The sequence below is a fragment of the Procambarus clarkii genome, chromosome 4 (genome assembly GCF_040958095.1).
Source record: "Procambarus clarkii isolate CNS0578487 chromosome 4, FALCON_Pclarkii_2.0, whole genome shotgun sequence".
NCBI classification, from domain to species: Eukaryota; Metazoa; Arthropoda; class Malacostraca; order Decapoda; family Cambaridae; genus Procambarus; species Procambarus clarkii.
In genome coordinates, this window is record NC_091153.1 from 12,396,288 (window position 1) to 12,423,156 (window position 26,869).

Genomic DNA, 26,869 nt, shown 5'->3' on the forward strand with positions numbered 1-26,869 from the left:
CATATTTCCTTAAGTTTCCACTATTTTGGTTTTTGTTTATGTCGCTGTTTTTGCGTCTGTTGGTCGACGTCATACCTATGTACTTTGATTGAAGGTTACATCCTTCGTGGGGGCAAGTGTACATGTATACAACGCTTGACTGCTGTAGAGGGTTCTCCGTCGGCTTCGGCCTGTTTTTGATAAGGAGGTCAGTAGTCTTCTTGGTTTTGTAGAATATGATCAGGTCAATGTTTTGGTTTGGAATAATGCTTTTTACTCCTTTACGGATTATTTCTTTTATTATTCTTTCCTCTTTTATATGTTCACTGTGCATGGTTGATTTGTAATATAATTTTATTGGAGGTATTGTGGTTTCTGTTCTAGGTTCTGCATTATATCATCGGTCCAGGTGTCGTCTTATAGCAGCGTTTATTTCCGCGTTGCTATATCCATTGTTCACCATTACCTGAGTTATTCTTTAAAACTCTCTACTCACGTTGCTCCATTCGGAGCAGTGGGTAAGCGCTCGATGGATATAAGCATTGAGAACACTAGCTTTGTATCTTTGGGGGCACTCACTTCTACCGTTCAGGCATAATCCTATGTTGGTGGGCTTGGTATATACGTTGGTGCTTAAAGAGGTTCCTGTTTTTGTTATTAGTACATCCAAGAATAGCAGAGTAATATTTTCACTATTTTTATGTGTAAATCGGAGTACTGACTCTCTCTCTAGATGACTTTTTGGATCAATTAGTTCGTCTGAGTCTTTTACTATGACGAATATGTCATCTACATAACGGCAATATACAGTTGGTTTTTGTCTGCTACTGAAGACTCTGTCTTCGATGGTTCCCATATAAAAATTAGCAAATAAAACTCCTAAGGGGGAGCCCATTGCTACTCCGTCTATTTGTACATACATGTCTCCTTGTGGACTGATTAAAGGGGCTTCCTTTGTACATGCTTCGAGAAGACTCTTCAAGTGTGGCTCAGGTATGTCTAATTTGGGGGTGCTCTCGTCTCTGTATACTCTGTCCAGTATCATTCCTATGGTTGTGTCGACTGGGACGTTGGTAAATAGGGATTCGACGTCCAGGGAAGCAATGAATCCATCGGCCTGAATAGTTTTGATTAATTCTAGGAAATCTGCTGATGATTGTAGACTATAGTGTCTTGGAGAATCCTCTACAGCAGTCAAGCGTTGTATACATGTACAGTTGCCCCCACGAAGGATGTAACCTTCAATATAAATACATAGGTATGACGTCGACCAAGCTGACGAGGCGTTTGACCTGTCATCTTCAATCCGGTGCCCCTAGAAATCACATGAGACAAGCCCATGACACCACCCTAACAAGAGAAATGTTGAACAAAAATATCTGTATAATAGACAAAACCCAGGATGTAAGAAGAGTACAAATTCTTGAAGCAATTCACATAAAAATAGAACAACCTACCATGAACACCCAAATCACAGAACTATTTACTCTACCCACCATGAGAGTAAGGACAAGACCGGAATATAACAATGCCGACAAAGAAGACACTGTTCAACATAACAGGCCTATTGCACCTGATTAATCTTTGTATGTGCTTCGTCCCCCATTTATCCCCTATTTATCCCCCAATGTGTCCCACTTCTCTTTACCTTTATTGTACTAGTTTTATCACCTGACCCCGTACGGGTATAAATTAACGAGTTCTGTAATATCTTTTCATTGAGAATGAACCATGGAGGTTCGAAATGCAGTGCGATTTTGTAATTAGTGTAATATATTCTTCAGTTATTCAATTCTTTTCTTTACCTTGAAAACAACATGACTTTTGGTGAACTCCTCTTCCAGCTGAACCCTGATGCAAAAGCATTAGTAAGAGGGATAGAAGCGCTAAATCAGAAAATAGTAAATACGGAATATGCTGTCATATTCAATGAGACATGCATAAAAGAAAACCTGCTGCCAGTATACACCAATATATATATATATATATATATATATATATATATATATATATATATATATATATATATATATATATATATATATATATATATATATATATATATATATCGTACCTAGTAGCCAGAACGCACTTTTTGGCCTACTATGCAAGGCCTGATTTGCCTAATAAGCCAAGTTTTCCCTAATTAATATATTTTCTGTAATTTTTTTCTTATGAAATGATAAAGCTACCCGTTTCATTATGTATGAGGTCAATTTATTTTTATTGGAGTTAAAATTAACGTAGATATATGACCGAACCTAACCAACCCTACCTAACCTAACCTAACCTATCTTTATAGGTTAGGTTAGGTTAGGTAGCCAAAAAAGTTAGGTTAGGTTAGGTAGGTTAGGTAGTCGAAAACAATTAATTCATGAAACCTTGGCTTATTAGGCAAATCGGGCCTTGCATAGTAGGCTGAGAAGTGCGTTCTGGCTACTAGGTACGACATATATATATATATATATATATATATATATATATATATATATATATATATATATTTATATATATATATATATATATATTTATATATATATATATATATATATATATATATATATTAGTATATTTTGGTAGCAGTCTTTCCTGTAGACATATTTTATTAAATATGACCGAAAAAGTAAGATTAATAATTCTAACACGAATTTTCTCAATCTTTCGTACATTATGCTTCACTGTTGGAGGTAAATCAAAAATCACTTCTCCAAAATTCATTTTTATTTCTAGTCTGACGCGACACGGGCGCGTTTCGTAAAACTTATTACATTTTCAAAGACTTCACAAATACACAACTGATTAGAACTTGCATTTCCCTGATTTTATATCTACATTTGAGTGAGGTGGGAAGGGTGATGTGGCATTACATTTGAGTGAGGTGGGAAGGATGATGTGGCATTAGAGGATATTAATAGGGTATTAAAAGTATCAACACAAGACAGAACACGAAACAATGGATATTGAATAGAAGTGTTTGTAGAAAGCCTATTGGTCCATATTTCTTGATGCTTCTATATTGGAGCGGAGTCTTGAGGTGGGTAGAATATAGTTGTGCAATAATTGGCTGTTGATTGCTGGTGTTGACTTCTTGATGTGTAGTGCCTCGCAAACGTCAAGCCGCCTGCTATCGCTGTATCTATCGATGATTTCTGTGTTGTTTACTAGGATTTCTCTGGCGATGGTTTGGTTATGGGAAGAGATTATATGTTCCTTAATGGAGCCCTGTTGTTTATGCATCGTTAAACGCCTAGAAAGAGATGTTGTTGTCTTGCCTATATACTGGGTTTTTTGGAGCTTACAGTCCCCAAGTGGGCATTTGAAGGCATAGACGACGTTAGTCTCTTTTAAAGCGTTCTGTTTCGTATCTGGAGAGTTTCTCATGAGTAGGCTGGCCGTTTTTCTGGTTTTATAGTAAATCGTCAGTTGTATCCTCTGATTTTTGTCTGTAGGGATAACGTTTCTATTAACAATATCTTTCAGGACCCTTTCCTCTGTTTTATGAGCTGTGGAAAAGAAGTTCCTGTAAAATAGTCTAATAGGGGGTATAGGTGTTGTGTTATACCCCCTATTAGACTATTTTACAGGAACTTCTTTTCCACAGCTCATAAAACAGAGGAAAGGGTCCTGAAAAATATTGTTAATAGAAACGTTATCCCTACAGACAAAAATCAGAGGATACAACTGACGATTTACTATAAAACCAGAAAAACGGCCAGCCTACTCATGAGAAACTCTCCAGACACGAAACAGAACGCTTTAAAAGAGACTAACGTCGTCTATGCCTTCAAATGCCCACTTGGGGACTGTAAGCTCCAAAAAACCCAGTATATAGGCAAGACAACAACATCTCTTTCTAGGCGTTTAACGATGCATAAACAACAGGGCTCCATTAAGGAACATATAATCTCTTCCCATAACCAAACCATCGCCAGAGAAATCCTAGTAAACAACACAGAAATCATCGATAGATACAGCGATAGCAGGCGGCTTGACGTTTGCGAGGCACTACACATCAAGAAGTCAACACCAGCAATCAACAGCCAATTATTGCACAACTATATTCTACCCACCTCAAGACTCCGCTCCAATATAGAAGCATCAAGAAATATGGACCAATAGGCTTTCTACAAACACTTCTATTCAATATCCATTGTTTCGTGTTCTGTCTTGTGTTGATACTTTTAATACCCTATTAATATCCTCTAATGCCACATCATCCTTCCCACCTCACTCAAATGTAATGCCACATCACCCTTCCCACCTCACTCAAATGTAGATATAAAATCAGGGAAATGCAAGTTCTAATCAGTTGTGTATTTGTGAAGTCTTTGAAAATGTAATAAGTTTTACGAAACGCGCCCGTGTCGCGTCAGACTAGAAATAAAAATGAATTTTGGAGAAGTGATTTTTGATTTACCTCCAACAGTGAAGCATAATGTACGAAAGATTGAGAAAATTCGTGTTAGAATTATTAATCTTACTTTTTCGGTCATATTTAATAAAATATATATATATATATATATATATATATATTTATATATATATATATATATATATATATATATATATATATATATATATATATATATATATATATATATATATATATATATATATATATATATATATTAGTATATTTTGGTAGCAGTCTTTTCTGTAGACATATATTATTAAATATGACCGAAAAAGTAAGATTAATAATTCTAACACGAATTTTCTCAATCTTTCGTACATTACGCTTCACTGTTGGAGGTAAATAAAAAATTAATTCTCCAAAATTCATTTTTATTTCTAGTCTGACGCGACACGGGCGCGTTTCGTAAAACTTATTACATTTTCAAAGACTTTAGTTCACAAATACACAACTGAATAGAACTTACGTATCTCAGATTTTATATCTACATTTGAGTGAGGTGGGAGGGGTGATGTGGCATTAACACAAGACAGAACAAGAGGGGATATTAATAGGGTATTAAAAGTATCAACACAAGACAGAACACAAACAATGGGTATTGAAAACACTTCTATTCAATACCCATTGTTTGTGTTCTGTCTTGTGTTGATACTTTTAATACCCTATTAATATCCCTCTTGTTCTGTCTTGTGTTAATGCCACATCACCCCTCCCACCTCACTCAAATGTAGATATAAAATCTGAGATACGTAAGTTCTATTCAGTTGTGTATTTGTGAACTAAAGTCTTTGAAAATGTAATAAGTTTTACGAAACGCGCCCGTGTCGCGTCAGACTAGAAATAAAAATGAATTTTGGAGAATTAATTTTTGATTTACCTCCAACAGTGAAGCGTAATGTACGAAAGATTGACAAAATTCGTGTTAGAATTATTAATCTTACTTTTTCGGTCATATTTAATAATATATATATATATATATATATATATATATATATATATATATATATATATATATATATATATATATATATATATATATATATAAATGGAAATGTTCGTTTGTTCAAAATCGCTAATCTACGAAGTTCTTCACCGATTGCTTTGAAATTTTCACACAACGTTCCATTCGCATCCTAGCAGGTTTTTGTATATATTGTTTTTAAATATATTTATACTATATTGATGTCACGTCTGGGACCGGAAGAAAACATGCTTTTTCTGAAAAACGGTGTTTTTCATGTGAGGGAAATCTTCGAAACCTCATTACCGATTGCTTTGAAATTTTGACACAACGTTGCATTCGAATAGGCGCATGGTTTTATATACCTACTATATACAAGCCTCACCAGTGAGAGGAGAACACATGCTTTTTTTGAAAAACAGCGCCATCTGTTGGACATAAGAGCAACATACGCTGTAATCTCCAAAAGTTCTTCACCTATTGCTCTGAAATTTTGACACAACATTCCATTCGAATACGTGCATGTCTTTGCATACCAACTATATAGGTGCGACCTGAAACAGGTAAAAACATGCGTCCTTGAAAAACAGCGCCATCTGTTGCATATAATAGCAACACACGTTATCCTAAATATGTTTTGATTCCATTTCAATGTTTCTGATTGCATTGATAAATTGAATTTTCATAGAGTTCGATTTATATTCATTTTCATATATTTATTTTGTAGGACATTGCGTTGGAATTGAGCTGTGTTGTTTCCAATTCCGTTCATTTCGTAAGTATAAGTACAGATGCCACACCTGTGACAGGTATTTTTTTTTAAGAAACAGCGCCATCTATTGGGCGTAAGAGCAACTCATACTATACTAATTAGGTTACTATTCTATTTCAATGTTTCCGATTACATTGAAAAATTTAATTTTCCTAGATTTCTATATATTTTCATTTTGATTTAATTATTTTGTGTGACATTGTGATGGACTTGAGCTGTGTTGTTTAACCATACCGTTCATTATATGAGTATAGACTGTTTTTTATTTTTTTCATTGTTTTCCATTTAATTTTTTTTAAACTGTTTTTCTTATATTTGATGAATGGGAACATCAGATCATTTGATGTTCCCAATTCTCTGATGGGAACATCACAGCATTTGGGAAGGCATCGGACAAGGGAGTGGGGAATGGTGGGGATGACGAGGGGATGGAAGTGAGAGATGGTGGGGAGGACGAGGGGACCAGGGAGGGGGTTATGGTGGGGAAGGTCGAGGGGACGGGGGAAGTTTGGGATGGTGGGGACGAGGGGATGAGGGAATGGAGTATGGTGGGAAGGACAAAGAGACAGGGGAGTGGGACATGGTGGGAAGGAAGAGGGGATGGTGGAGTGGGGAATGGTGGGGAGGCCGAGGAGATGGGTGAGGGGGGAACGGTGGGGAGGACTGAGGGACAGGGAAGGTTGCTGTGGCTTAGCAACGCACATGCGTTGCTAAGCCACAGCAACGCGTGGCCGGGTACTGCTAGTATGTAAATAAACATGGAATTGTTCGTTTGTTCAAAATCGCTAATCTCCGAAAGTTCTTCACCGATTGCTTTGAAATTTTCACACAACGTTCCATTCGCATCCGAGCAGGTTTTTATATACATATTACATAGATGTCATGTCTGTGACGGGAAAAAACCTGCCTTACCCTACAGAGTTCTTCTTCGACTGCAGGGTAAGGCAGGTCCTAGTCAACAACGGCTTCTCCAATGGTTTCGTGGAAGACATCATAAGAAGGAAAGTGAAACGCCATGCAACCTCTGAAGAGACAACCAACACAACACCTATACCCCCTATTAGACTATTTTACAGGAACTTCTTTTCCACAGCCCATAAAACGGAGGAAAGGGTCCTGAAAGATATTGTCAGTAGAAACGTTATCCCTTCAGACAAAAATCAGAAGATACAACTGACGATTTACTATAAAACCAGAAAAACGGCCAGCCTACTCATGAGAAACTCTCCAGACACAAAGCAGAACGCTTTAAAAGAGACCAACGTCGTCTATGCCTTCAAATGCCCTCTTGGGGACTGTAAGCCTCAAAAAACCCTGTATATAGGCAAGACAACAACATCTCTTTCCAGGCGTTTAACGATGCATAAGCAACAGGGCTCCATTAAGGAACATATAATCTCTTCCCACAAACAAACCATCACCAGAGAAATCTTAGCAAACAACACAGAAATCATCGATAGGTACAGCGATAGCAGGCGGCTCGACGTCTGCGAGGAGCTACACATCAAGAAGTCAACACCAGCAATCAACAGCCAATTAATGCACAACTATATTCTACCCACTTCAAGACTCCGCTCCAATATAGAAGCATCAAGAAATATGAACCAATAGGCTTTCTACAATTACTTCCATTCAATACCCATTGTTTCGTGTTCTGTCTTGTGTTTGAATTTAATACCCATTCAATACCCATTGTTGAAAGTTTGTTTTCACCTCATCCACCTCACCCAAATGTAGATATAAAATCGAAGATGTGTAAGCTCTATTCAGTTTCAGTTGTGTGTTTGTAAACTAAAGTCTTTGAAATTGTAATAAATTTTACGAAACGCGCTCAAGTGTCGCGTCAGACTAGAAATGAAAATGAAATTTGGAGAATTGATCTTTGAATTACCATCAACAGTGAAAAGAAACGTAAGAAAGATCGAGAAAATTCGTGTTAGAATTATTAATCTTACTTTTTCGGTCATATTTAATAATATATGTCTAGAGGAAAGACTGCTACCAATATATATATATATATATATATATATATATATATATATATATATATATATATATATATATATATATATATATATATATATATATATATATATATATATAATCTGAAAGAGAGGATGGGAAATTCATATTGTCATATACTTATTGAGAAATTCTCTAGGAGCCGTGATGAGAATTCGAACCTTTGCTCTGGGTATTCCAAAGCACACGCCTTCGACAACTAGGCCCGGACATGGTCAAAAGGATTGTAACATTTGGATTCTACTGAGTTCACGAGGATTCCTGAGGCTTCTACTGAAGCCGGACCCGGGGTTCACACAATCCCCCCCCCCCATGTACTGTAGCTGTGTCGTCCAAGAATTCTACCTCTGATGTTCCCTCTTGTAATACACACATTAATCTCACTAGTGTGATGTATCAACGAGAAATATAATTTGTGTGTGTTGAGAGAGGAAGCCTCGGAAGTTTAACTCTTGGACGACAGAATCAGAGTGCATGTGGGGCATGGATTGTGTGAACCCCGGGTCCGGCTTCAGTGGAAGCCTCAGGAACCCTCGTGAACTCAGTAGAATCCAAAGGTTACAATCCTTTTCGACCATGTCGTGGCCTAGTTGTCTAAGACGTGTGGTTGGGAACACCCAGCGCATGAGTTCGTATCCTCATCACGGCTCCTAAAGGTTTTCGCATTGACACATCACGTTAGGGTGATTTATCTGTGCATTATAATTATTATTATTATTACATTTCCACGCGAGCCTTGTGACCGGAATCACCCAGCCACACAGATCACAGTCTGGACCACAGAGTTTGGTAAAGTCAGCACCGGAAATAAGGGACTGAAGAGCAGTGGAAGAGGAGTGTGGCGTAAAATATAGAAAATATTCGATACTGACAAATAATGTATTAAGAAAATGAAAATGGTTCGAGGGAAAAAATAAAAACATTTAGTTGAAAGGTAATGATCATAGTTATTGGTTTAAATTAGGACTATGGACAGGCAGATTATAATGTATTCTTGGCTTATTACTGCATCAATTACAAATTAACGTAATTTAATGCTATCATGTAGAGATCTATCATGTGGGGATCAGTTGTTATGATGTAGGGATGAGGATGATTCAGCAGCCAACTCCCTCTCGTGAAAAGATATGTGAATTCGGAGACAATTGTATAAGAAATGTTCCAAAGATGTGTAAATATTTAATTCAAAATTATCTGCTACCAGAAATTTTAGCCAAATATTCCCAGTTTGCTAACTTTAGGCAGAAACTAAGTGATTGTAACCTATCCACCGCTGCCCAGTGGATGGGGGGCGGTGTGCAGGAGAAACATTTCAATTGTAACACTAGCTATCCACATGTCAGTTGCTTAATTTAGTAACTATACTTTTGGTCGATTTCGAATCCATTGATGATGTGACGACGTATATTGAATTTTGTAACTTGCTTACCTAATGGATTGTGGGGTTCAGTCCCTGAGCCCATTATGTGCCTCTGTAACCCTTTCCACTACCGCCCACAAGATGGGTATAGGGTGCATAATAAATGAACTAAACTAGCTCTCTCTCTCTCTCTCTCTCTCTCTCTCTCTCTCTCTCTCTCTCTCTCTCTCTCTCTCTCTCTCTCTCTCTCTCTCTCTCTCTCTCTCTCTCTCTCTCTCTCTCTCTCTATCTCTCTCTCTCTCTCTCTCTCTCTCTCTCTCTCTCTCTCTCTCTCTCTCTCTCTCTCTCTCTCTCTCTCTCTCTCTCTCTCTCTCTCTCTCTAACACTGCAGACTATATTTACATCAAGCTCAGGAATTCCACTTGAGAGAGTCCTAATGGGGCGCGAAAATATTATCTTCGGCAAGTTTTTAAGGCTTTTATAGTGAGTGAAAGCGGAAATCCACAGCCAGTTCGTTACCGTCCCGGGAAACTCGACCTTCATATTCTGAGTCTCTAGTTGGTGCGAACTTTACATTGGCCTGATTTAGGAAGTTAGTGTGTGTATTCACCTGGTTGTATTCACCTAGTTGTGCTTACGGGGGTTGAGCTCTGCTCCTTCAGCCGCCTCTCAAATGTTAATCAGTCAACTATTATTAACTACTAATTTTTTTCCCACACACACACACCCAGGAAGCAGCCCGTAACAGCTGTCTAACACCCAGGTACCTATTTACTGCTAGGTAACAGGCGCATAACTGTGAAAGAAACTCTGCCCTTCTGTTTCCGCCGGCGCCGGGATCGAACCCGGACCCTAGGATTACAAGTCATTAGCGCTGTTCACTCAGCCACAAGCCTCCCTGTGTGTGTGTGTGTGTGTGTGTGTGTGTGTGTGTGTGTGTGTGTGTGTGTGTGTGTGTGTGTGTGTGTGTGTGTGTGTGTGTGTGTGTGTGTGTGTGTGTGTGTGTGTGTGTGTGTGTGTGTGTGTGTGTGTGTGTGTGTGTGTGTGTGTGTGTGTGTGTGTGCTTACCTGCGTGCGTGTTTGTGTTTATATTATGGTTAGTGGTTTGGAGATAAACAAGTAGACTGGTGAGAGTTGAGGAATTGACAACGGCTTGAGAGTGTAAAGGTTACGAACTATAGGAGCAGTTGAGTGGATTTCGTCGTCTTATGCACACATGTGCACGGCCCTTTTGATGTTTTTGTTTATGGCTTTTGATGCTTTTTGCTGCAGATAAGCAACGTTGTGTTTGCTTTAATGGTTTAGATCACGACAGTAACAGTCCAATGGTACTACGGAGACCGTCTTAAGCCGATTGTGTAGTGTGCTACCGTGATAAGAACATCACTTATATCACCACCCATTGTTCGGCATGGCTACAGATCAGGATTTTAAGAGAAGTCGTTTGTTGTGGTGAAGAGTGGTGCTGCAACACTGTTCTCCCCTGGGGACTACCTGAGGTTAGAGGTGAAGTCACCACTGAACCAACGTGATGTCATACGACGCCTTCCCAGCTTCAAGAAAAACTCTGACTTCCTTCCAATGTGGAATGGGATCTTCTCTGTGACTGACACATTATGAGAGCTGTCGCGATATTGTCTTACACCTGTCCTGCTGACCCTCAGACGGAGCCCTCCAGCCACGGAGTTGGTGGTGTGCTCCTCATGGTGTGTGTGGTGCTAGCACACACCGGACGTGCTAGCACATACTGGACGTGCTAGCACATACTGGACGTGCTAGCACATACTGGACGTGCTAGCACATACTGGACGTGCTAGCACATACTGGACGTGCTAGCACATACTGGACGTGCTAGCACATACTGGACGTGCTAGCACATACCGGACGTGCTAGCACATACTGGACGTGCTAGCACATACCGGACGTGCTAGCACATACTGGACGTGCTAGCACATACTGGACGTGCTAGCACATACTGGACGTGCTAGCACATACTGGACGTGCTAGCACATACCGGACGTGCTAGCACATACTGGACGTGCTAGCACATACTGGACGTGCTGGCACATACTGGACGTGCTGGCACATACTAGATGTGCTAGCACATACTAGACGTGTTGGCACATACTAGACGTGCTAGCACATACTAGACGTGCTAGTACATATTAGTCGTGCTGGCACATACTAGACGTGCTAGTACATACTAGACGTGCTAGCACATACTAGACGTGCTGGCACATACTAGACGTGCTGGCACATACTAGACATGCTAGCACATACTAGACCTGCTAGCACATACTAGACGTGCTGGCACATACTCGACGCCCTAGCACATACTAGACGTGTTGGCACATACTAGACGTGCTAGCACATACTAGACGTGTTGGCACATACTAGACGTGTTGGCACATACTAGACGTGCTGGCACATACTAGTCGTGTTAGCACATACTGGACGTGCTAGTACATACTAGACGTGCTAGTACATACTAGACGTGCTAGTACATACTAGACCTGCTAGCACATACTAGACGTGTTGGCACATACTGGACGTGCTAGCGCATACTAGACGTGCTAGTACGTACTAGATGTGCAAGCACATACTAGACGTGCTAGCACATACTAGACGTGTTGGCACATACTAGACGTGCTAGCACATACTAGACGTGCTAGCACATACTAGACGTGCTAGCACATACTAGACGTGCTAGTACATACTAGACGTGCTAGCACATACTAGACGAGCTAGCACAAACTAGACGTGCTAGCACATACAAGACGTGCTGTCACATACTAGACGTGCTAGCACATACTAGACGTGCTAGCAGATACTAGACGTGTTGGCACATACTAGACGAGCTAGCACATACTAGATGTGCTAGCACATACTAGACGTGCTAGCATATACTGGACGTGCAAGTACATACTAGACGTGCTAGCACATACTCGACGCCCTAGCACATACTAGACGTGTTGGCACATACTAGACGTGCTAGCACATACTAGTCGTGCTGGCACATACTAGACGTGCTAGTACTTACTAGACGTGCTAGTACATACTAGGCGTGCTAGCATATACTAGACGTGCTGGCACATAGTAGACGTGCTAGTACATACTAGACGGGCTAGCACATACTAGACGTGCTAGCACATACTAGACGTGCTAGCACATACTAGACGTGCTAGCACATACTAGACGTGCTATTACATATTAGATGTGCTAGCACATACTAGACGTGCTAGCACATACTAGACGTGCTAGTACATACTAGACGTGCTGGCACATACTAGACGTGCTAGCACATATTAGACGTGCTAGTACATACTAGACGTGCTGGCACATATTAGACGTGCTAGCACATACTAAACGTGCTAGCACATACTAGACGTGCTGGCAAATACTAGACGTGTTACTACGTACTTGACGTGCTAGTACATACTAGACGTGCTAGCACATACTAGACGTGCTAGCACATACTAGACGTGCTAGCACATACTAGACGTGCTAGCACATACTAGACGTGCTATTACATACTAGACGTGCTAGCACATACTAGACGTGCTAGCACATACTAGACGTGCTAGTACATCCTAGACGTGCTGGCACATACTAGACGTTCTAGTACATACTAGACGTGCTAGTACATACTAGACGTGCTAGCACATACTAGACGTGCTAGCACATACTAGACGTGCTAGCACATACTAGACGTGTAGGCACATACTAGACGTGCTAGTACGTACTAGTCGTGCTAGTACATACTAGACGTGCTAGTACATACTGGACGTGCTAGCACATACTAGACGTGCTGGCACATACTAGACGTGCTAGTACGTACTAGACGTGCTGGTACATACTAGTCGTTCTAGTACATATTAGACGTGCTAGCACATACTAGACGTGCTAGCACATACTAGACGTGCTAGCACATACTAGACGTGCTAGTACATACTAGACGTGCTGGCACATACTAGACGTGCTAGCACATACTAGACGTGCTGGAACATACTAGACGTGCTAGCACATACTAGACGTGCTGGCACATACTAGACGTTCTAGCACATACTAGAAGTGTTGGCACATTCTAGACGTGCTAGCACATACTAGACGTGCTAGCACATACTAGACTTGCTAGTACATACTAGACGTGCTAGCACATACTAGACGTGCTGGCTCATACTAGACGTGCTAGCACATACTGGATGTGCTGGAACATACTAGACGTGCTAGCACATACTCGACGCCCTAGCACATACTAGACGTGTTGGCACATACTAGACGTGCTAGCACATACTAGTCGTGCTGGCACATACTAGCCGTGCTAGTACTTACTAAACGTGCTAGAACATACTAGGCGTGCTAGCATATACTAGACGTGCTGGCACATAGTAGACGTTCTAGTACATACTAGACGGGCTAGCACATACTAGACGTGCTAGCACATACTAGACGTGCTAGCACATACTAGACGTGCTAGCACATACTAGACGTGCTATTACATATTAGATGTGCTAGCACATACTAGACGTGCTAGCACATACTAGACGTGCTAGTACATACTAGACGTGCTGGCACATACTAGACGTGCTAGCACATACTAGACGTGCTAGTACATACTAGACGTGCTGGCACATACTAGACGTGCTAGCACATACTAAACGTGCTAGCACATACTAGACGTGCTGGCAAATACTAGACGTGTTACTACGTACTTGACGTGCTAGTACATACTAGACGTGCTAGCACATACTAGACGTACTAGCACTTACTAGACGTGCTAGCACATACTAGACGTGCTAGCACATACTAGACGTGCTATTACATATTAGATGTGCTAGCACATACTAGACGTGCTAGCACATTCTAGACGTGCTAGTACATACTAGACGTGCTGGCACATACTAGACGTGCTAGCACATACTAGACGTGCTAGTACATACTAGACGTGCTGGCACATACTAGACGTGCTAGCACATACTAAACGTGCTAGCACATACTAGACGTGCTGGCAAATACTAGACGTGTTACTACGTACTTGACGTGCTAGTACATACTAGACGTGCTAGCACATACTAGACGTACTAGCACATACTAGACATGCTGGCACATACTAGACGTGCTAGCACATACTAGACGTGCTGGAAGATACTAGACGTGCTAGCACATACTAGACGTGTTGGCACATACTAGACGTGCTAGCACATACTGGATGTGCTGGAACATACTAGACGTGCTAGCACATACTGGACGTGCAAGTACATACTAAACGTGCAAGTACATTCTAGACGTGCTAGCAAATACTCGACGCCCTAGCACATACTAGACGTGTTGGCACATACTAGACGTGCTAGCACATACTAGTCGTGCTGGCACATACTAGACGTGCTAGTACATACTAGACATGCTAGGACATACTAGACGTGCTGGCACATACTAGACGTGCTAGCACATACTAGACGTGCTAGCACATACTAGACGTCCTGGCACATAGTAGACGTGCTAGTACATACTAGACGTGCTAGGACATACTAGACCTGCTATTACATACTAGATGTGCTAGCACATACTAGACGTGCTAGGACATACTAGACGTGCTATTACATACTGGATGTGCTAGCACATACTAGACGTGCTAGCACATACTAGACGTGCTAGTACATACTAGACGTGCTGGCACATACTAGACGTGCTGGCACATACTAGACGTGCTAGCACATAATAGACGTGCTAGTACATACTAGACGTGCTTGCACATACTAGACGTGCTGGCACATACTAGACGTGCTAGCACATACTAGACGTGCTGGCACATACTAGACGTGCTGGCACATACTAGACGTGCTGGCACATACTAGACGTGCTAGCACATACTAGACGTGCTAGCACATACTAGACGTGCTAGCACATACTAGACGTGCTGGCACATACTAGACGTGCTAGCACATACTAGACGTGCTGGCACATACTAGAGGTGCTAGCACATATTAGACGTGCTGGCACATATTAGACGTGCTGGCACATAGTAGACGTGCTAGCACATACTAGAGGTGCTAGCACATATTAGACGTGCTGGCACATATTAGACGTGCTGGCACATACTAGACGTGCTAGCACATACTAGAGGTGCTAGCACATACTAGACGTGCTGGCACATACTAGACGTGCTAGCACATACTAGACGTGCTGGCACATACTAGACGTACTGGTACATACTAGACGTGTTGGAACATACTAGACGTGCTAGTACATACTAGACGTGCTGGCACATAATAGACGTGCTAGTACATACTAGACGTGTTAGCACATACTAGACGTGCTAGCACATACTAGACGTGCTAGCACATACTAGACGTGCTAGCACATACTAGACGTGCTAGCACATACTAGACGTGCTATTACATACTAGACGTGCTAGCACATACTAGACGTGCTAGCACATACTAGACGTGCTAGCACATACTAGACGTGCTGGCACATACTAGACGTGCTAGCACATACTAGACGTGCTGGAACATACTAGACGTGCTGGCACATACTAGACGTGCTAGCACATACTGGACGTGCTAGCATATACTAGACGTGCTAGCACATACTAGACGTGCAAGTACATACTAGAGGTGCAACTACATACTAGTCGTGCTAGTACATACTAGACGTGCTAGTACATACTAGACGTGCTAGCACATACTAGACGTGCTAGCACATACTAGACGTGCTGGCACATACTAGACGTGCTAGCACATACTAGACGTGCAAGTACATACTAGACGTGCTAGCACATACTAGACGTGCTAGTACATACTAGACGTGCTAGCACATACTAGACGTGCTGGCACATACTAGACGTGCTGGCACATACTAGTCGTGTTAGCACATACTGGACGTGCTAGTACATACTAGACGTGTTAGTACATACTAGACGTGCTAGTACATACTAGACGTGCTAGCACATACTAGACCTGCTAGCACATACTAGACGTGCTAGTACGTACTAGATGTGCTAGCACATACTAGACGTGCTAGCACATACTAGACGTACTAGCACATACGAGACGAGCTAGCACATACTAGACGAGCTAGCACATACAAGACGTGCTGGCACATACTAGACGTGCTAGCACATACTAGACGTGCTAGCAGATACTAGACGTGTTGGCACATACTAGACGTGCGAGCACATACTAGACGTGCTAGCACATACTAGACGTGCTAGTACATACTAGACGTGTTGGCACATACTAGACGTGCTAGCACATACTAGACGTGCTGGCACATACTAGTCGTGTTAGCACTTACTGGACGTGCTAGTACATACTAGACGTGCTAGTACATACTAGAGGTGCTAGTACATACTAGACGTGCTAGCACATACTAGACCTGCTAGCACATACTAGACGTGTTGGCACATACTGGACGTGCTAGCACATACTAGACGTGCTAGTACGTACTAGATGTGCTAGCACATACTAGACGTGCTAGCACATACTAGACGTGGTAGCACATACTAGACGAGCTAGCACATACTAGACGTGCTAGCACATACAAGACGTGCTGGCACATACTAGACGTGCTAGCACATACTAGACGTGCTAGCAGATACTAGACGTGTTGGCACATACTAGACCTGCTAGCACATACTAGACGTGCTAGCACATACTAGATGTGCTAGTACATACTAGACGTGCTAGCATATACTAGACGTGCTAGCACATACTAGACGTGCTAGCACATACTAGGCGTGCTAGCACATACTAGACGTGTTGGCACATACTAGACGTGCTAGCACATACTAGATGTGCTGGCACATACTAGACGTGCTAGCACATACTGGACGTGCAAGTACATACTAGACGTGCTAGCACATACTCGACGCCCTAGCACATACTAGACGTGTTGGCACATACTAGATGTGCTAGCACATACTAGTCATGCTGGCACATACTAGACGTGCTAGTATTTACTAGACGTGCTAGTACATACTAGACGTGCTGGCACATACTAGACGTGCTAGCACATACTAGGCGTACTAGCACATACTAGGCGTGCTAGCATATACTAGACGTGCTGGCACATAGTAGACGTGCTAGTACATACTAGACGGGCTAGCACATACTAGACGTGCTAGCACATACTAGACGTGCTAGCACATACTAGACGTGCTAGCACATACTAGACGTGCTATTACATACTAGATGTGCTAGCACATACTAGACGTTCTAGCACATACTAGACGTGTTGGCACATACTAGACGTGTAGCAAATACTAGACGTGCTAGCACATACTGGACGTGCTAGCACATACTAGACGTGCTAGTACATACTAGATGTGCTAGCACATACTAGACGAGCTAGCACATAATAGACGTGCTAGCACATACTAGACGTGCTGGTACATACTAGACGTGCTAGCACATACTAGACGTGCTAGCACATACTAGACGTGTTGGCACATACTAGACGTGCTAGCTCATACTAGACGTGCTAGCACATACTAGACGTGCTAGTACATACTAGACGTGCTAGAACATACTAGACGTGCTAGCACATAGTAGACGTGCTAGCACATACTAGACGTGCTAGTACATACTAGATATGCTAGCACATACTAGACGTGCTAGCACATACTAGACGTGCTAGCACATACTAGACGTGCTAGCACATAGTAGACTTGCTAGCACATAGTAGATGTGCTAGCGCATACTAGACGTGCTGGCACATACTAGACGTGCTGGCACATACTAGACGTGCTGGCACATACTAGACGTGCTAGCACATACTAGACGTGCTAGCACATAGTAGACTTGCTAGCACATAGTAGATGTGCTAGCACATACTAGACGTGCTAGTACATACTAGACGTGTTAGCACATACTAGACGTGCTAGCACATACTAGACGTGCTAGTACATACTAGACGTGCTGGCACATACTAGACGTGCTAGCACATGCTAGACGTGCTAGTACATACTAGACGTGTTGGCACATACTAGACGTGCTGGCACATACTAGATGTGCTAGCACATACTAGACGTGCTGGCACATACTAGACGTGCTAGCACATACTAGACGTGCTAGTACATACTAGACGTGTTGGCACATACTAGACGTGTTAGCACATACTAGACGTGCTAGCACATACTAGACGTGCTAGCACATACTAGACGTGCTAGCACATACTAGACGTGCTGGCACATACTAGACGTGCTAGTACATACTAGACGTGTTGGCACATACTAGACGTGCTAGCACATACTAGACGTGCTAGCACATACTAGACGTGCTAGCACATACTAGACGTGCTAGCACATACTAGACGTGCTAGCACATACTATACGTGCTGGCACATACTAGACGTGCTAGTACATACTAGACGTGCTAGTACATACTAGACGTGTTGGCACATACTAGACGTGCTAGCACATACTAGACGTGCTAGCACATACTAGACGTGCTAGTACATACAAGACGTGCTAGTACATACTAGACGTGTTGGCACATACTAGACGTGCTAGCACATACTAGATGTGCTTAGCTAGAATGCGGGCAAAACATGTTAAGTGAACAATCTCTGATCTCTGGGAAGGTTATTGTGCATTCACTTTCAGTGATTGTTGATATATCATTCTTGTGTACTCTGACGGTAGTCCACTGCCAGAGGTATATACTGAGCCTTGCTTACGTTGTTGTGTGAGTGTCAAGTGCACTGTGGTACACCAATAGTTATCCCGGGTTTTGGCCGAGTCAGGAGAGCAGTTACTAGTGATTAGTTAGCTCATTGTGTTGCCTTACATGTGACGGCCTTACTAAGGTTTGCTTAGCTTTTGGCAGTGAGACTCTTTATTAAGGTCAAGAAACCGTGTATAATAGTGTTAATTTATATTACTAGTATTTAGTTACATTCGCTTTCAATCATACCACTTTTCCCAGTACTACTTTCACCCTCGAGTCGCATTCGACTCCCTGGCTGTCTAAATAGTTCCTACCACCATGTCAAGGGTAGAGCTGCTCCACAGCCTTCCACCTTACTAATGTGGTGTATGAACCCTCGTCATTTTCTAAGCCCTCTAGCGATTGTCGTTTGGGTAGAGCAACGACCCCTAACTCAAGATTACCATCACACAGTGCAAGAGATCATTACATTGTGTTATTATTTCGGCCCCCCCCCCCCCCAAGGGTGCCAGTATCTTGGCGTCACTCAACGTGACCTGTTGCAACTGCAAGGTGTAATTGCTGGTCTTCTGTGTGAATCAGATAAATAAATTAAGATAATTACCAATTGTTTATCCAATAATGAAACTTATTTCAATAAGAATAGTTTCATTAAATCAATAATAAATCGTTGATGTTCCTAATGGCCATAATTATGTGGTTATTTAATATTTACGACTTCGTTGTTCGTATAGAAAAACACTGCGATTGGCTACTTTTTCACTAACATTTTCTTTCTGAAATTCCTAAACGCTATAGATTAATACACTAACACTGTGATTTATGAGTATGTTCAAGATGCGATAATGGAAAGCCTTAGCCTTTGAATTGTATAATACTCCAATGCTGTGCACCAAGCCTATGATTATTGACTACCACCAATCTAATGATTAAATATTACTCCTACTCTGTGATTATTTAATTCAAGAACGCTGTGATTACATACAACACCAATCCTACAATTACGCAATACAATCCCGCTGTGGTTATATATTACTCCAATCCTACCATTATGTACGACACCACCGCTGTCATTATATACTACACCAACATTGTCATTATATACTACACCAACACTGTCATTATATACTACAACAACACTGTCATTATATACTACACCAACACTGTCATAATATACTACACCAACGCTGTGATTATATAACACACCAACGCTGTGATTATATAACACACCAACACTGTCATTATATATCACACCAACATTGTAATTATATAAAACACCAACACTGTCATTATATACTACACCAACGCTGTCATTATATACTACACCAACACTGTCATTATATAATACACCACCGCTGTCATTATATACTACACCACTATCATTATACATTACACGAACGCTGTCATTATATACTACAACGCTGTCATTATATACTACACCAACGCTGTCATTATATACTACACCAACGCTGTGATTATATAACACTCCAACACTGTCATTATATACTACACCAACACTAATTATCAGTACACAAAGCAGGATGCTTGTCTCCTGACTAAGGCTAACAAGAGGATTATAATGTTCTCACACGACCAATATAAACAAGAACACTCTTATTGGTAGAGAATGTTATAGAGTAATTGTTCACTGTGTCCAGGAGGAGGAGTCCAGAGGTGCAGTCTGGACGTATATATGACGGAATTTACTCGTATATATATATATATATATATATGTCGTACCTAGTAGCCAGAACGCACTTCTCAGCCTACTATGCAAGACTCATTTTGCCTAATAAGCAAAGTTTTCCAGAATTTATATATTTTTCTTTTCTTATGAAATGATAAACCTATCCATTTCATTATGTATGAGTTGATTTTTTTTAAATTTGAGTTAAAACTAACATAGATATATAACCGAGCCTAACCAACCCTATCTAACCTAACCTAACCTATCTTAACGTAATCTAAACTAACACAACTAGGACATTAATTTGTGTTCTTAATATAATATAATAATAATAATTGAAATAAACTAATTGGAAACATTTTATTGAAAGTATAGAAAATCTCTCGGCCTATTAGGCAAATCGAGCCCTGCATAGTAGGCCGAGAAGTGCGTTCTGGCTACAAGGTACGACATATATATATATATATATATATATATATATATATATATATATATATATATATATATATATATATATATATATATATATATATATATATATGTGTGTGTGTATATCACGAAAATAAACACGTGATTAAGAATGTGACAATGTCAGACCACGGAGGAAAATGAAACAGGAATTTCCTTAAATTCCTGTTTCATTTTCCTCCGTGGTCTGACATTGTCATATATATATATATATATATATATATATATATATATATATATATATATATATATATATATATATATATGTGTGTGTGTGTGTACTCACCTAGTTGTGTTTGCGGGGGTTGAGCTCTGGCTCTTTGGTCCCGCCTCTCAACCGTCAATCAACAGGTGTACAGATTCCTGAGCCTATCGGGCTCTGTCATATCTACACTTGAAACTGTGTATGGAGTCAGCCTCTACCACATCACCCCCTAATGCATTCCATTTGTCAACCACTCTGACACTAAAAAAGTTCTTTCTAATATCTCTGTGGCTCATTTGGGCACTCAGTTTCCACCTGTGTCCCCTTGTGCGTGTTCCCCTTGTGTTAAATAGACTGTCTTTATCTACCCTATCAATCCCCTTCAGAATCTTGAATGTGGTGATCATGTCCCCCCTAACTCTTCTGTCTTCCAGCGAAGTGAGGTTTAATTCCCGTAGTCTCTCCTCGTAGCTCATACCTCTCAGCTCGAGTACTAGTCTGGTGGCAAACCTTTGAACCTTTTCCAGTTTAGTCTTATCCTTGACTAGATATGGACTCCATGCTGGGGCTGCATACTCCAGGATTGGCCTGACATATGTGGTATACAAAGTTCTGAATGATTCTTTACACAAGTTTCTGAATGCCGTTCGTATGTTGGCCAGCCTGGCATATGCCGCTGATGTTATCCGCTTGATATGTGCTGCAGGAGACAGGTCTGGCGTGATATCAACCCCCAAGTCTTTTTCCTTCTCTGACTCCTGAAGAATTTCCTCTCCCAGATGATACCTTGTATCTGGCCTCCTGCTCCCTACACCTATCTTCATTACATTACATTTGCTTTGGTTAAACTCTAACAACCATTTGTTCGACCTTTCCTTCAGCTTGTCTAGGTCTTCTTGAAGCCTCAAACAGTCCTCTTCTGTTTTAATCCTTCTCATAATTTTAGCATCGTCCGCGAACATTGAGAGAAATGAATCGATACCCTCCGGGAGATCATTTACATATATCAGAAACAAGATAGGACCGAGTACAGAGCCCTGTGGGACTCCACTGGTGACTTCACGCCAATCGGAGGTCTCACCCCTCACCGTAACTCTTTGCTTCCTATTGCTTAGATACTCCCTTATCCACTGGAGCACCTTACCAGCTACACCTGCCTGTCTCTCCAGCTTATGTACCAGCCTCTTATGCGGTACTGTGTCAAAGGCTTTCCGACAATCCAAGAAAATGCAGTCCGCCCAGCCCTCTCTATCTTGCTTAATCTGTGTCACCTGATCGTAGAATTCTATCAAGCCTGTAAGGCAAGATTTACCCTCCCTGAACCCATGTTGGCGATTTGTCACGAAGTCCCTTCTCTCCAGATGTGTTACCAGGTTTTTTCTCACAATCTTCTCCATCACCTTGCATGGTATACAAGTCAAGGACACTGGCCTGTAGTTCAGTGCGTCTTGTCTGTCGCCCTTTTTGTATATTGGGACCACATTCGCCGTCTTCCATATTTCTGGTAGGTCTCCCGTCTCTAGTGACTTACTATACACTATGGAGAGTGGCAAGCAAAGTGCCTCTGCACACTCTTTCAGTACCCATGGTGAGATCCCATCTGGACCAACAGCCTTTCTAACATCCAAATCCAGCAGGTGTCTCTTGACCTCCTCTCTCGTAATTTCGAACTCCTCCAAGGCCTCCCTTTCTCCTAGCACAGTGACCTCACCCTGTTCTATTGTGAAGACCTCCTGGAACCTCTTGTTGAGTTCCTCAAACACCTCTCTGTCATTCTCTGTATACCTGTCCTCGCCTGTTCTAAGTTTCAATACCTGTTCTTTCACTGTTGTTTTCCTTCTGATGTGACTGTGGAGTAGCTTTGGTTCGGTCTTGGCTTTGTTTGCTATATCATTTTCAAAATTTTTCTCTGCTTCTCTTCTCACCCTGACGTACTCATTCCTGGTTCTCTGGTATCTCTCTCTGCTTTCTGGTGTTCTGTTATTCCGGAAGTTCCTCCACGCCTTTTTGTTCAGTTTCTTCGCTTCCATTCATGCCCTATTATACCATGGATTCTTCTGTTGCTTCTCGGATTTTTCCCTTTGGGCCGGGATGAACCTGTTTACTGCCTCCTGACTCTTTTGGGTAACATAGTCCATCATACCCTGTACAGACTTGTCTCTGAGGTCTGTGTCCCAAGGTATTTCACTTAGGAAACTTCTCATCTGTTCATAATTCCCCTTTCGGTATGCCAGCCTTTTGATTCCTAGTTCTTTTTGAGGGGAGATAAGTCCTAGCTCTACCAGGTACTCAAAGTTCAATACACTGTGGTCACTCATTCCCAAGGGCGCTTCCATCTTAACTTCCCTTATATCCCATTCATTTAGGGTAAATATCAAATCAAGCATTGCTGGTTCATCTTCTCCTCTCATTCTTGTTGGTTCTTTGGTGTGCTGGCTTAGAAAGTTTCTTGTTGCCACGTCCAGCAGATTAGCTCTCCATGTTTCTGGTCCTCCATGCGGGTCTCTGTTCATCCAATCTATCTTCCCATGGTTGAAGTCTCCCAATATTAGTAGTCCAGATCCATTCCTGCTAGCAACAGAAGCTGCTCTTTCTATTATGTTAATGGTGGCCATGTTGTTTCCTGTCTAGGTCTTCCTGTCTAGGTCTTCTGTCATTTGGTGGTGGATTATATATGACTGCGACTATAATTTTTTTCCCTCCATTTGTTACAGTACCTGCTATGTAGTCACTGAAACCTTCACAGCCCTGAATATCCATCTCGTCAAAATCCCAGCCTTTTCTTACCAGCAGAGCTACACCACCCCCACCTCTTCCTTCCCTCTCTTTCCTCATAACATAATAGTCCTGTGGGAACACTGCATTTGTTATCGTTTTCGTGATCTTTGTTTCTGTGAGGGCTATTATGTCTGGGTTTTCCTCTAGTACCAGTTCTCCAAACTAATTTGCTTTATTTGTAATTCCATCTATGTTAGTGTACATTGCTTTGAGGCTCACTTTCTTCTGTCCCTTCCCAAATCGCCTCCTTGGTGAGTGTTCTGCTGGTGGGGGAGGCTGTTCAATGGGTGTGAGGACCTGTGAGGTGGATAACAGGGTCTCAGAGGATACTGGGATGAGGGGCGGGGGATCCAGTGAAGGGGGAGGGACAGGGAGGGTATGGGGTGAAAGGGGAGGGAGGATGGGAAGAAAAGGGGGGGAGGGAGGACTCGGGAGGAGGGGAGGGGTAGAAGGGTGGGGATTGGGTGTGGGGGGAGGGAGATTTGGCTGAACATTTGAGTGGGGGCAGGGAGGGTTTGGGGTAGGGGGGTTTTCTATGCAGAGGAGGGAGGCGGGGTTGTCCTCCCTTCTGGTGTTACTAGGTAGCTGGTTGTGGGTTCCCCCCTCGCCTCTGGGGGTGTTGTGTTGAGAGCTGTGACTTCCTGGTTTTCCCCTCTCGCCCTGCGCCTCTTCCTTGCTTCTGCCGCCACGGCTCTCTCCTCCCTTGTCATGTCTCTCTGGAGGAATACATTTTTTAATTTTCCCACGTTTTTCAGGGAGCTCTTCCTTGATAGGATCTTCTCCTTTGTGTTCTCGTTTGCAAACACTATCTTTATCATTCGGTCTCGGTCTTTGTTGTACCAGCCTAGCCTGAAAACACATGTGTGTGTGTGTGAGTGTGTGTGTGAAAATAACATAAACACACGTGATTAAAAAATGTGACAGTGTCAGACCACGGAGGAAAATTGAAACAGGAATTTCCTTAAGTACTTTCGTATATTAATTCATCTTCAGGAGTGGTTATACAAGTCGAGTACTGGTCATAAATAGGCAGGAGAGAATGGCGGAGTGAGGTGAGGCACAATACGTGGACACTGCAGAGGGCCCATTGGCCCATTCGATGCAGCAACCACACACAGCCCCACAATTGGTTAATTATAGCATAAAACAGTAAATATTTATAATGAATTAGTGAGAAAAAAGTGTTCCAATGATCCTACTTAAATCGACCTTTTGAATTGATCTATTAAAAATGGATGTAAGTTATATAAACCGTTGCTAATGTTCAAATTACTTTCTTTTGTGATCTGTATCAAAGCAGATTCAATTATGTTTGTTATTGGTGCTTTTACAATTCGTTATTGAAGAAGCCATCTCCCAATCAATTTGGTGGGCATCTTCTGACAGATGAACAAACAAAGCATTAGACAACTGGCCATGTCTTACAGAGTATTTATGTTGCGAAATTCTACATTTCAAATCTTTAGATGTTTGGCCAACATAGAACTTATTACAGTCTTTACAAGGTATTTTATAAATGACACAAATAGTAAATAGTAAATAGTAAATATTTACTATTTTATGCTATAATTATACATGTGTAGGGATGTGTGTGGTTGCTGCATCGAATGGGCCAATAGGAAACTAGATTGTTTCCTTCAAGGAGTGCCGGAGCAACCAGGCTGTGGTGGGTATGTGGGCCTGCGGACCGCTCCAAGCAACAGCCTGGTGGACCAAACTCTCACAAGTCAAGTCTGGCCCCGGGCCGGGCTTGGGGAGTAGAAGAACTCCCAGAACCCCATCAACCAGGTATCAACCAGGCCCTCTCCAGTGTCCTAGTAGCCAGAACGCACTTCTCAGCCTACTATGCAAGGCCCGATTTGCCTAATAAGCCAGGTTTTCATGAAATAATTGTTTTTCGACTACCTAACCTACCTAACCTAACCTAACCTAACTTTTTTCGGCTACCTAACCTAACCTAACCTATAAAGATAGGTTAGGTTAGGTTAGGTAGGGTTGGTTAGGTTCGGTCATATATCTACGTTAATTTTAACTCCAATTAAAAAAAATTGACCTCATACATATATATATATATATATATATATATATATATATATATATATATATATATATATATATATATATATATATATATATATATATATATATATTATTAAATATGACCGAAAAAGTAAGATTAATAATTCTAACACGAATTTTCTCGATCTTTCTGCTGTGATGTGGTTATGTCACGTTATGTCCAGACCGAGTGAGATGGCCCGGAAAGTGGAGTTGGAAATCCTGTTGGACGACATATTCGACCTCGAGACACAAAAGAAGGTCACTACCAAAGATACCTTACAAGCAGAACTTATTACGGAAGGAGGAAAGAATCGAGGCAATTACAGAAGCACCATACTGTGCCCCGAGCTCAAAGCGGTAGCTAAAAGCCTTCGTGAGAACAAGGATATAGTTGTCAGGAGAGGCGACAAGTCGCCAATATACGTCATTCTTAAAAAAGACGAATATCTGGCGAAAATGAACCTCATACTCTCTGACCAAACTAAATTCCAAAA

At 41.6% G+C, this 26,869-nt stretch overlaps 1 protein-coding gene across 1 annotated transcript in view; it reads left to right on the plus strand.

The window, feature by feature from the left end:
• LOC138370615 (uncharacterized) overlaps window positions 1-26,869 on the plus strand; it is a 528,029-nt gene that overhangs the window by 101,776 nt on the left and 399,384 nt on the right. The window lies entirely within an intron of this gene.